Below are 13,630 nucleotides of genomic sequence, written 5' to 3' on the forward strand. Positions count from 1 at the left end.
CAGATGGAGAAGGCATCCCAAGAAGTCAGTCTTCACTACCCCTTTTATGGGGCAGACAACCTCTGATCTCCTATGGGGAGGGCCTGTCCAGGCAATGTCATTCCTGCCCCAGAGGGCTCCAGGTGTTCTTACTGAGCATGTGCAGCCTGGCACAATGGTGGCTTGGCTCATCTTTTGTTTCTTGAATGCTGAGGGTGGTCCCAAGGGCTGGTCCAGGTATTGGTGTTGATGGTTCGGTCATTCAGAGGGAGCTATTTTTAGACCGAGTGCCATTGTCTCTCAAGCACCCTCATTCATCCCCGTTCATTCAGGAACCAAGTTACAAAGGAGGGGTAGGTGTGAGTCATGGGTTGCACAACCGGGCCTGGGGATAAGATGGAGGCTTGACATTACAAGATGGAAACCTGACATGACTTATGGTAACTTACATATATAGGCCTAAAACAGTAATCACACGATATACAAGCAGTAAAAAATAAATAAATACAAACATAATAATTATCACTTATAAAACAGTGGATATCTATATCAAAATAGCACTTATTTGCAAAGAGGGGAGAGAAAAATAAAACTTACTACCTAAAATAAAATGTTAAAGCTTATCCCACATCTTAGCTTACTTATACTTGTCTATAGGGAATAGAGAGGGAGAGAAAAAGTCAGAAATGGTTGGGGAAGGGGAGGGAATCCATTTTAAAATAAGTTTAAAAAAAAGAAAAACTGGGGGTTTTGCAACATTTTGATGCCTCACATACTAGGACCTGCTTTTTCATGCTGCAAATTGGTGGAAGCATAAGAACCAATAGGTGAAACTAATTCAACTCTATTGTAACTTTTCAGAAGAGATTATAGTTTGTTTACAGCTGGAGTTTAATTTATCTGAAGTTCTGGGTCATAAATACATTGAGGAGAACTTGGAGGCAATAAAATATTATAAGAAAAGTATAAGTACCTACATGTTCAACAGACTTGACAAATAACACTTAAATATTACGAAGAGGATAACTGATGATAAATTACTCAGAACTTGAAAGGTAAAGAAGGTAGTGCAGAGTGGCACCTTATAGACTAGTTAATTGTCTATATGGTGCCATTCTGCTCTGCCTTCTATCTGACACCAGACTAACTTGCTAACTACCTCTCTTGCACCACTGTCAGCTATGCAGTTAAAGGTGTAATAGGATCTGATGCAGGATCCCAACAATTGCACTTCCTGGCATGCCCCACGTGCATAACAGGAGATGCAATTGAAGGAGCCAGCATCAGATCCCAATCATGCAATCTTGCCAGTGCAGGGGGAGCCCAGAATCATGACCTGGATTCCCCCTGCACAAACAGGTTGGTGCCTGATCATTGGCTACTGGCTAGGTCTGCAGATCCACAAGGTTGTCTTCCTTGTGTTTCCCAGAGTCAGCTAACAATCAGATGATTGTTGGCAGATCAGGACCATCCCAAGGCAGTCCTGATCTGCAGTTGCCTGGCAGGGATCTCCCCAGAGTTCCAGCCCTGGGGCAGTGCCTACTAGCTGACAATCAGTTGAGTCATGAACCTGGGGTTCAAGCCCCAGGCTGTCCCAATCTTCAATCACCTGGCAGGGACTGGAATCCCAGGCATTTCCTGCCAGCCAGTGTTCAACTAATCAGGACACCTCCATACATTGAGCTGTGGGGCTGCCCCAATCTCTTCTTTGCTGGCAGGAACTGCCCCAGGATTTGAATCCCAGGGCAGCCCCTTCCAGATGATTGGGACTGCTCTGGGCTTTAGCCTCACATAACTTGCAGCAAGTTCAAGTTATGGTGCCATATAGACCAGCCATGGAGAACTACACATTTTTCAAGTAATACCTTTGTGGCTGGTTCATAATTTTATGGCATCATACATTCCTTGAATGTGTGCTCAGTTGCTCCTTCTGGCACAATTAGATACCTAATCAAACCAGAAAAATAGCATGTACCAGGGGCCCTAGAAAAGAAAAGTTAGCCATTGGCAATTGTTTAGGAATTAATGACATTTCATTGTGGGGATGCAGATCATACACGCACATGATACAAATGATTTGTTCTATTATTCTTTCTTTCATTTTTCTATACGGTATTTTGTCCACAGGATTCCCAAGATCTTACAAATTAAAACACTTACTCATTCCAAATGGGACTGGCAGATTATCAGAATCTGGCCCTTAACCAATATACAATCTATGTACAGAGATAATTTAACCCAGCATCAACATTCAACAAACTTAGTATTTAAATATGAAACTTATCTTCTCAGTAAATCAATAAATAAAAGTTAGATAATAAGCTTTGAGAATAACTGCATCTTGTCAAATTTTCTGGGGGAATTTATACATACAGGTAGGAAAGTAACTCTACATCATGTCCTCCTTCTTCATGGAAGGAGGAGGAGAGAAGCCAGGATAGGCACTAGATCCTGCCCAAGAAAGGTAAGTGATCTAGCTGCTTGTACATTTGGTTTAGCTGTTTCTTTGTTTGGTGGGGTGTGTGCTAGGAGAAGCTGGGACTGACTGTTGACTGATTGTTGATTGTTGTTGATTGTTGTGGGATTGCTGCCTGGGCCTGAGTCAACTCAGACCCAGAAGGGTATAAAAGGAGACTCCCCAGGTGACCAGGGAGCCTCTGACCAGGGAGTCAGCAAACAGGTACTGCCAACAGGGGAAGCAGTTTGCAGGGCAGTTCATGGGTAGGGTCAGTGCACAAGATAAGTCAGAGCAGAAGAGGAGGAGCCTTCAGTCTTCAACCATGGTAAGGACACAATGCACAGCCAGGGACCCTACCCCGGTGATGTCTCCCACCCAGGGCTCCTCTGAGGCCTCCACCCAGATGGAGCCCTCAGGAGGGTTGGTGGCACTCTGGCCCCCTGTCTGCGGGGGTTGCCTGGTGGTGCCCCTGAGGCCTGGGGGAGGTGGGGGAAGCAGGAGTCCCCTCACCTGTCCCACTTGTGCCCAGCTTGAGGCCCTGGAGGGGTAGGTGAGGGAACTCCAGGCAGAGGTTAGCAGGCTGCAGGGGATCAGGGCTGCAGAGGATGAGATTGATAGGTGCTTTCATTCTCTGCAGGATCGGACACCTAGTGGAGAGACAACATTGGAGGGACTCAATGCATCTGAATGGAAGAAGGTCACCTCCAAGGCCAGTCATCATACTGTTGAGATGACTGGCTGAGGGACAACTGGGCAGCCGAAGGAAGAGATGCCAAGTCATCGTGGTGAGCAACTCCCTTCTGAGAGGAAAAGAGGGAACCATCTGTTGCCTGGATCCCATGGTGCGGGAGTTATGCTGCCTGCCTACAGCCTGAATCCGGGACATCGTTGAGAGTATTCCTGACCTTATCCAGCCCTCTGACTACTATCCCATAGTCCTCATCCATGTGGAAACAAATGATGCAACCAGGAGTAGTCTGGACTGTATCATGAGTGACTACAGGGCTCTGGGAGCCAGGCTTAGGAAGTCAGGGGTGCAGGTGGTTTTGTCAATCCTTCCGATCAGCGGTTGCCATCAGCTTCAAGATGCCTGCATCAGAGAAGTCAACCTGCAGCTCCTGTTGTTGAGTTGGTGTCATTGTATGAGTTTTAACTTCTTTGACCACAATTCGCACTTCCATGAAAGGGGTATCCTGGGACGTAATGGTCTTCATCGCTCTTCAAAAGGTTCTCTTACAGATTGGTTGATCTCCTGTGTAGGGCTTTAAACTATGTTTGTTGGGGGATGGGGATGCAGAGGACAAAGAGATCCTAGGATCAGTGAGTTATGAGCCATGTGCTGGATCAGCCCAGGTAAGCACTAAGGGGCCCAACAGGCATCAGGACAGAGGTGTACCAAGGGCACCCATTGGGGGCCTTAAATGTCTTTAATGCTAGGAGCATCAGGAACAAGCAGGAAGAACTTGCACTCCTGCTTGCAAGCAATAAGTTTGACCTGGCTGGGGTAACTGAAACCTATAGGTTGTACAGACGTGATAGAGGGGGGATAAAAGGTGGTGGGGGGGGGTGTTGATCTCTATGTTAAGAAGCAATACACATCTTCTATAATCAAGATGGGATCAGAGAAGGGGCAAATTGAGGTATTGTGGGTTAGAATACAAGGGGGTTAGGGAAAAGGGAATTGGTAGGTAGTGGGCAAGGTTCCCCCTAAGGTGCACACGTGTGTGGCCGTGCACAAGTAAAAGTGTGGCCGCGCGCAGCCTTTTCAAGGACGCGCACCAGGTGAGGCTGGGGTGGGAGCCTAGCACGGGCTCCACTGGCTCTGGGGAAGTGCTCTGCTCCCCCACCTCAGGGCCAGGCAGTGGAGCACTTTCCCAGAGCTGGTGGAGCCTGTGCCAGCCCCCCGCCCCAGCCTTGCCTCATCTCAGGGAGAGGTCACTGCCTGTCCCGAGTGAGGCTCTGCTGGCTCTGGGACACTGCTCCACTCCCCTGCATGGCCTCGGGGGGAGTGTCCTGCAGTGTCCTGGAGCCAGTGGAGCTTCACTTGGGGCAGGCAGCAGCTCCTCGGGGACAGGCTGAGAGCCCTGGGGCTCTTTAGCCTGGAAAAGCGCAGGCTCAGCGGTGATCTGATGGCCACCTATAAGTTTAGCAGGGGTGACCACCAGTATCTGGGGGAATGTTTGTTCACCAGAGCGCCCCAAGGGATGACGACTAGGTCGAACGGTCATAAACTACTACTAGACCGTTTCAGGCTGGACATAAGGAAGAATTTCTTTACTGTCCGAGCTGCCAAGGTCTGGAACAGCCTGCCACCGGAGGTGGTTCAAGCATCTACAATGAACACCTTCAAGAGCAAACTGGATGCTTATCTTGCTGGGATCCTATGACCCCAGCTGAATTCCTGCCCTTTGGGCAGGGGGCTGGACTCGATGATCTTCCGAGGTCCCTTCCAGCCCTAATGTCTATGAAATCTATGAAATCCTTCCCAACTTGAGGCAAGGCAGGGATGGAGGCTGGGGCGGGGGGCTGGTGTGGGCTCCGCCGGCTCCAGGTAAGTGCTTCACTGCCCAGCCTTGATTTGGGGGAGAGGAACGCTTCCCCAGAGCTGGCAGAGCCCTCACCAGCCCCTGGCTCCTGCCCCTGGCTCCCAACTCTGGCCCCCAGCCCCCAAGCCCTGGCCACAGCCTCCAGCCCTCAACCCCCAGCCTCTCATCTCCAGCCCCTGGCCCCAGCTCCAGGCTCCATCCCCAGCCCCCAGCTCCAGGCTCCGGCCCCAGCCCTCAGCCTCCAGCTCCAGCCCCTGGCCCCCAGCCCCCAGCCTCTCGGCTCCCTTCAATAAAAGTCCCATGCCAGACCGAGGCAGCATGCTCATGGACTGAGGCTGTTTGCTCACAGACCAATGTGGCACGCTCATGGACCGCTACTCCTTAGAGGGAACATTGGTAGTGGGGTTCTACTACAGTCCACCAAACCAGGAGGATAAGCTAGACCTGGAATTCTCAAGGCAGCTCTCAGAGGTCATATGGTCAAGGGACATGGTTGTCATGGGTGACCTAAACTACCCTGACATCTGCTGGAAGGAGTAGCCAGCCAGATCTAACTGCATACATAGGTTCTTAACTTGCATACAGGACCTTCACATAACACAGGAGGTATATGGTCTCACTAGGGGAAACACCTTGCTGGACTTGGTGCTAGCTACAGGGGATAACCTTGTGGGGGAGCTGCAGGTACAAGGTAACCTAGGGGATAGTGACCATCAGTTGATTGAATTCACTATCCAATGTAGGGTGGGAAAAGTAACCAGCAGGGCAGAAGTGCTACAGTTCAGAAAAAGCTAACTTCAGTGTGCTCAGGAGATTAGTTAGTAAAGCATTGAAGATCAAGAGCACTGGCAGAATGGGAGTCCAGGAGGATGGTCATTCCTCAAGGGAACAATCCTTCAGGTGCAGAAGTAGACAATCCCTTTGCACAAGAAAAGGGGCAAAGGGACCAAGCAACCCCCTTGGCTGAACAGGGGAATCCAGGAAAGCCTAGTTGGCCTTTCGGAAAGAGGCATACAAGCCGTGGAAGCAGGGAGTAGCTACCAAGGAGGAGTATACCTCCTTGGCTTGCACTTGCAGGGAATCAGTTAGGAAGGCCAAAGCAGCAATGGAACTCAGGCTGATGACAAAAATTAAAGACAACAAAAAGTCCTTCTCAGGTATATAGGGAGCAAAAAGAAAGCACAGGGTAACATAGGACTCCCTACAAGACAGGCTAGGGCAATTGGTGACAGATAAAAGGGACAAGGCTGAAGTCTTCAATTAAATTTTTGCCTCCGTATTCCTGAACATGGATCAAGATAAATCTCCCTATTGCATTATAGACAGGCACAGGAGGAACACCAGCCCACCAGTGGTTAACATCAACCTAGTAAAGGTATATTTGGTTGATATAGGGGCTGGATGTGTTGAAGTCAGCAGGCCCGGATGATCTTCATCCAAGGGTGCTGAGGAAATTGGCTACTGTCATAGAAGAGCTACTGGCACAGCTGTTTGAATACTCATGGTGCTCCCAGAGGACTGGAAAAGGGCCAATGTAGTACCTATTTTCAAGAAGGGGAGGAAGGAGGATCCAGGTAATTGTAGGCCAGTTAGTCTCACCTCTATCCTTGGGAAAACCTTTGAAATAATTATCAAGGATCACATTTGTGGAAGCCTAGCAGGAAAAATAATGCTGAAGGGCAACCAGCATGGGTTCATAGCAAGTAGATCCTGCCTGACTAACCTTGTTTCTTTTTATGATCAGGTCACAAAATGCTTTGATGCAGGAGTCGAGGTACATGTCATCTACTTGGATTCAAAGAAGGCCCTTGATATGGTAGCTCATCGTATTCTCATAAACAAACTGAGCAGCTGTGACATAGATGATTACATGATCAGGTGGGTGGCAAATTGGCTTAAGGGTCACACTGAGAGAGTGGTTGTGGATGAGTCAGTATCCCAGTTGATATCCCAGGAGTCAGACTCAGTGATCTATTGAGGACCCTTCCAACCCTAACAACTATGCTCTACAGGTTACAGGTATCAAACAATTAACTAGTTAATTGTGCAGTTACCTGGAAAGACCCCCAAGGCTTGGTCCTTGGACCAGTGCTATTCAATGTCTTCATCATCGACTTGAATGGGGGCATGGAAAGCACTCTGTCCAATTCATGGATGACATGAAATTATGGGGTAAATTAAACACACTAGTGGGAAGGGATAGAATCCAGGTGGACCTGGACAGGTTGGAAAAATGGGGAGAAAAGAATAGGATGCAGTTCAACAAAGACAAATGCAAAGTGCTGCATCTAGGGAAAAGGAATCACCAACACACCTATAGGCTAGGGGATGACCTCAGCAGCACAGTGGCAGAAAGGTATCTTGGAGTCATAGTTGACTTTAAGATGAATGTGACAAAGTAATCAGTAAAGCTAACCGCACTCTATCATGCATTAGCAGGTGCATGATGGACAGGTCCAGGGAGGTGATACTTCCCCTCTATGTGGCATTGGTCAGGCCACAGTTGGAGTACTGCATCCAGTTCTGGGTGTCACACTTCAAGAGGGATGTGGATAACCTTGAAAGGGTCCAGAGGAGGGCCACAAGTATGGTTAGAGGCCTGCAGATAAGGTATTACAAGGAGAGACTGAGGGACCTGAATCTCTTCAGCCTCCACAAGAGACGGCTAAGAGGGGTTCTTGTGGCTATTTACAAATTCACTGGGGGGGTGGGGGGGAGGCAGCAAGAAATTGGAGATGCTCTGTTTACCAGGGCATTCCTTGGAGTAACCAGGAACAATGGCCACAAACTGATGGAGAGCAGATTTAGGTTGGACATCAGGAAGAACTTCTTTATGGTAAGGGTGGCCAGAATCTGGAATGGGCTTCCAAGGAAGACTCCCCTACCTTGGGGGTCTTTAAAAGGAGACTGAACCAGTACCTGGCTGGAGTCATTTGACCCCAGTGCTCTTTCCTTCCCGGGACAGGGGGTTGGACTCAATGATCTATTAAGGACCTTTCTGACCCTATCAACTATGAAACTATGTCTCCAATGCTCTACAGGTTACAGGTATTACACAATGAACTGGTTAATTGTGCAATTACCTTAAGATCAGCTACAAATACAAAGTACTTATCACATGATAAAAACCTCTAACCAACTATAAAAGTAGACCTTGAAATTGTGTGCTAACTTTATAGCTAGTTGCTATTAAGCTTTAATATGCACGTGTGGCAGGGTCTCCCCAGAACTAGGATCCCCATCAGCTGACAGAGTTTGCACTATCAGCGTGAAACCCCCAAGTCTTGGGTATCATAGCAGCTGCCATCAGGAGTATGCCAAAGGTCAGTGGTATGTGAAACCCCTGGGCCCACACATGTAGCTGGGACCAAGTGTCCCCACACATGATAGGGTTCAGGTCCTGGCTGCACCACACATCAGGTGCAGGGACTCTTAAGAACAGCTGTCCATGTGGTGTAGGAATCTCAGTCCCAGCTGTGTGTGGCCATGGCATGGAGCCTCCTCAGAAATGGGCTTTCAGCTGTAGGATCCTGATTCTTGCCAACGCAGAGGAAACCCAGGACTGGGCTCCCCTACACCAGCAATAAAGCACAGTTAGGTCTAATCCACGATCCCACAATCACACCTCCTACCATGCATGTGTGACATGGTAGGAAGCACAATTGTGTGGGTCATGAACTAGATCCAACTGCACCTTTACCTACATATGTAGGGGGCGGGCGGCGGGGGGGGTACGGATCTAGGACTATCAGGAGCACCCGCTATTCAGCATGCTATACCAAAGCCAGAAATTAGACAGTGAAATCAATCTACACATGCCCCTTCCCCAATCTCCCTCCCCCTTATCCTCTCTCAAGCAAAGAGAGGCCTGCAGAAGTGTCCCTAGGGCAGTTTTATCATCACTTTTCCAAACTGGGTACATTAGTAGGAGAAAGTGTCAATGGCAGCACTGGTGATATTGTACCAACATACCCTGACTTTCTCCAGACACTTCTATCCAAGAGAAACTTGCAAGGATTCTAGACCAGTTCATGAAAAAAATTAAGGTTTTAATTACCAAACTGTCACACTTTGCAGAGCTTGTGATAAGATCCTGAGATCAGTCTGATTCTTCAGTCTGTTTTCCATAGCCACTTCACTCATTTTGACATTATTTTCCACTAACCTGTAGGCCTCAGGATAATGGAGTCTGCAAGTTACATGTCTAAACAAAAACTTCCCTGCAAACTGGTTGAACACATGCCCATTCAACTGTGACCCATTTGTCATACATTCCTATGACAGGTATACTATGTCTAGTAAAAAATAGACTTGAAATATTCAATCACTTGTTTAGCAGTAATACCTTCTAGAGGAGCATGTCAATGAAGAAAGAATAATAGTGAAGAACAAGTGCATGGCAAGAAAGGAAAAATAACTAAATATATCTAAGCATATTTTGCTTCAGGGGTTAAATTTGTCCTATACAATCTGCGTGGACTCTGTTACTTGATGCGGCCTCTATTTTTTTGGCATATGTAACATGACAAATGGTTTCCTCTGTGGCACTGCTAATCTGAGGCCAATGTAATAAATCCTTGACCCATCTCTCAGATTTATCAATTTATGTCTCCGTTTTAACATTTTTCTGTAATGCCTCAGGCATCACCACCCTGAGGCCTTTAAAGAAAACATCATCTAGTACTGACAGCTCTCCCTCAATGTGATAAAAACACTAAAATATACTGTTCTGAGATAATAGCCTTAATTATATTTTCCAGGTTCTGGCATCCACAGTCTATATTTTATCTTAGATAGGGCAGGGTTTGTTTATTGTTTGTTTGTTTGTTTTGGTTTTTTTTAAGTTTGACATGTATGTAAACTAGCTCTGGATTTGTTCCACTACACTTTTGCCAAATCATCTAGAGCTGCATGTGTAAAAGGGGTCTATGACTACCAGGAGCACCCACTATTGAGCATGCTATACCAAAGCCAGACATGAGACAATGAAACCAGTTTACAGATGCCCCTGCAACCACCATATATTTTCCAGGTTTGCATTCAATCTTGAAATTACATTTTGTAGCCAAAAAAGGAGTCTCTATACTCAAGGGGGTGAGGAAAGGTGGGATTGTCCATACCCCTTAAGCAATGGCAATAAGTGATTTATGTTAAATTGTAGGTAATATCGGTTTCCTGTAAATGAAGACATATGTTTTCAATCTTATAAACAAATATCAGATCTGTTTGAACTTACTGACACTCAGTTTTTCTTAGCTCAAATAATACAGGGGATAGCAGTTTGCATTTTTTGACCACACTATATTCATCAGAGGACTACACTAGTATATGCTTTGGAGGCATCCTGGATAAACAGATTTGCATTAACTGTCATATAAAATAAGTTCAAATCTTACTTTTGGCCTTACTGGCATACAAACATACAGGCCTAAGGGTTCCTTAATTCATTCCTTTGGTTTCTCAAATTATTTATGGAATGCAACTCTTAATATCCACAAGCCATCTGTTCATAGGAGTGCTCTCAGACTGCTCATTTAGACAGCTAGATTCGGCACAAATTTCTATATACTCACTCCACTTTATCCTCTGCTTTCTGTACAGTCTTTCACAGCATCTGGCTCATGAAAGCTTGTGCTCTACACACATGCACACGCACACATGCATACACGCGCACACACACCTTATTTAGTTAACGCATAAGGGTACATATCTACCCTGCCTATATACTGTCATCATAGTACTATCATACTATCATCATTCTATAGAATCCTTATACTGATTACTTTGTTGGGTAATCAGGCAGGTAACTGATGGGCCCAACCTTCCAGTAAGTCAACTGTACCCTTTGCTACATTAACATATCAATAAGAGAATTTATTTCCATGACCTGGGATAAATATATTTGCTCATTTAATTTTAGCCCAGCAACTCTTGCTTTTTCCAAAACTGTTTGGCACCTTTGGACATTCTGCCCTATTGTTGTTTAGCCTTGGGGAAAACCATCTATGCAAATCTTATATATCATAAAAATATTGTTGCATTTCCCTTGAAACATTTCCAGTGCCACAGACAATTCAAATAATTGTCTCAGTCAAAGGGGATACTGAATATCAACAAATGTTTTCTGATGAATTCAATATTTAAAAAAATTAGAATCAGCCATATATCCCAGTATTTTTCTCCTTGAAGACAGTGGAATGTCTTCTTTTTATATTTTTTCAAGTTATTCTAGATCAATGCACAAGATAAAACCTTTATCTTATTCTTCCAATGACCAATGACATCTGATGAAGGGAACTCATGCTCACAAACACTTATGCTATACATCTCTGATTTAGTTAGTCTAAAAGGTGCAAATCTATCCTGCTTTCTCAGTGACACTGAGTCATAATTTTGCTTTAGGATTCCAGATCCTCTTTAAACCTGTTTTCTGAAAGTTTCTCTCACTGTAGAATTGTTAATTGTGGAGGTATTTGACTTTTTAAGATCCATTTTCTAGGCCTGTGCAAAGCAGCTAGTATTCGCTTCGGATTCAGATTTGGCCGATTCAGGGGACAGGTGATTTGAATCATTGTCCCAAATCGATTCAGCCAAATCTGGTTTGATAAAGAACTTAGTCAGACTACTATAGTAGACCAAAAGAGAGGTGTAACAGAGCAGGAAAATGGAAGGTAAACTGGGTGTTGGCCTTCTAGATATTTCTGCCTATTACACGCATAAGGGGCACATCCAGATGAGCACACACATGCGTCTTGCAGCATCTAAAACCCCTTTGAGACACTGCAAGATGCACATGCAGGAACAAAAAAAAAGCATTCCCTGCACTGCATGTTAGCAGCACAGGGGCAAAATTAGACCCCTGGATACCCAGGGGTCAAAAAAAAAATGCATCGCAGAACAACAGGATAAAGTACAGTCACAGACCATGCCTGGAAGCAACCGGGTAGTCAGTCCTCCAGGAGAGATGCTCTGGTTTCTGGCCAGAGCATCTCTCTGGTGCTTCTGCTGCCCCCAGCAATGTCAAAGGTAAGTTAGGGATGTGGGATGGGGGGTTTATGGGTGTGGGTGGGCATAAGTGGGTGTGAGGAGTGGCAGGGGGATGTCAGCAGGTGTTGGGAGAGGAGGAGGATGTCAGGGGCTATGAAGAGTGGTGGGTGAAATTCTGGGGGTGTTAGGAGTAGAGGGAGCTGTGGGGGGCTATGAGTGGCAGGGGATGTCAAGGGGGTGTTGGGAGTGGAGGGGGTTGTCGGGGGCTACGGGAAGTGGCAGAGGGATGCCAGGAGTGTTGGAGGCTAAGGGGAGCAGCAGAGGGATGCTGGGGGGAGTCAGGCATGATGGGGAGTGGCGGGGGGAAGTGTCAGGAGTGAAGGGGGTTGTTGGGGGCTATGAGGAGTAGCAGGGGATGTTGCAGGGGCGTTGGGAGTGGAGAGGGTTGTCACGGGGTGTGTGGAGCAGCGGGATGGATGTCCCAGTGGGTGGGTATGTGGAGGGGCTCAAGTGGGGGCTGCCGCATGCCTGCCCCCCCACCTGGCCCCTGCGACACTGGCAGCACCAGGCAAGTGGGGCTGTATGGAGCTGTGGTTCTGCTTCAGGAGTAGCGGGCAGTGACATAGTGCTATGAGACCCGGGCTCCATACATGCTGAATGGACCCAGTCCAGCCTGCTAATGCACGGCCTTGGACAGGCCAGATTGAATCCATTCAGCACATATAGAGCACATGTTACACAGAGCTGCGTTGCTACCCACTGTGCATGCAACAGAGCCAACCCCATACACCCTAACCCCATACACCTCCGCTTGCCTGCTGCCACCAGCGCCACAGCTGCTGGGTAGGGGGGCAGGCGTGTGGCAGCCCCAGAGCCTTCCCCAGGGGTGGGCAAGGCTGGGGGGTGATGAGTGGGAGGAGCGGGGGTGGTGAGCATGGAGCCAGTGGTGCATGGCAGCCACAGCAGAGATGGCGGCACGCAGTGGGACCCAACCTGGCCCAGCCTGGCACAGCTTGCTAACCCGGCTTTTCACCAGAGTGGGATGCACAGCTCCAGGAGGCACAGCTCCTGTGCAAATGCATGCTAGCTGCGCATCCTGGGCTGGATTGGGCCAGCGGGGCATGTTTTCCATAAGGCTCAGATGCACCTGAGCCTCATGGAAAATGCACCCCGCTGGTTTGACCTAACCTGATCCAGCCCAGGCCACGCAGCTAGCGTGCATTTGCACAGGAGCCGTGCCTTCTGGAGCTATGTGCCCCAGTCCAGTGCAAAGTCAGGCTAGCGAGCCATGCCAGGTCATGTCCCGCCATGCACTTCCTCTCTGCAGGCACCTCAGGTCAGGCAGTACTGCCACCAATGGCAGGACCTGGCACAGTGCACAGGGACAGCATGCTGAACCAAGCCAGATCCTGCCAGCACTGGGGCATCTCGTGCTGCCAGGGCAGGCCAGTTCCATGGTGGTAGGACCCAGTGTGGCATGCACCCAGCTCAGCCTGGTCTGGCGGTGCGAGTGGCCTCAGTGCCAGTAGGGCCCGGCTCGGTGCAACACGCGTTCCCCACAATTGGCGCTGGCCCCTGGGTGACACCTGTGAGTAATGCTGGTCCCCGATCTGCTCAGGGCCACAGGCTCTGAGTGGCTCGGGGCCATGCCATGCCATGG

The 13,630-nt window shown here is 47.9% G+C and overlaps 1 long non-coding RNA gene across 1 annotated transcript in view; it reads right to left on the reverse strand.

The window, feature by feature from the left end:
- Positions 1-335: 335 nt before the first annotated feature.
- Positions 336-13,630, reverse strand: part of LOC102368548 — a 27,209-nt gene continuing 13,914 nt past the window's right edge. Inside the window, exon 4 of the long non-coding RNA XR_324893.1 lies at positions 336-364. This is a non-coding gene — a long non-coding RNA (uncharacterized LOC102368548). The remainder of the gene's footprint in view (positions 365-13,630) is intronic.

The sequence above is a fragment of the Alligator sinensis genome, unplaced genomic scaffold, assembly GCF_000455745.1.
Source record: "Alligator sinensis unplaced genomic scaffold, ASM45574v1 scaffold238_1, whole genome shotgun sequence".
Taxonomy (NCBI): Eukaryota; Metazoa; Chordata; order Crocodylia; family Alligatoridae; genus Alligator; species Alligator sinensis.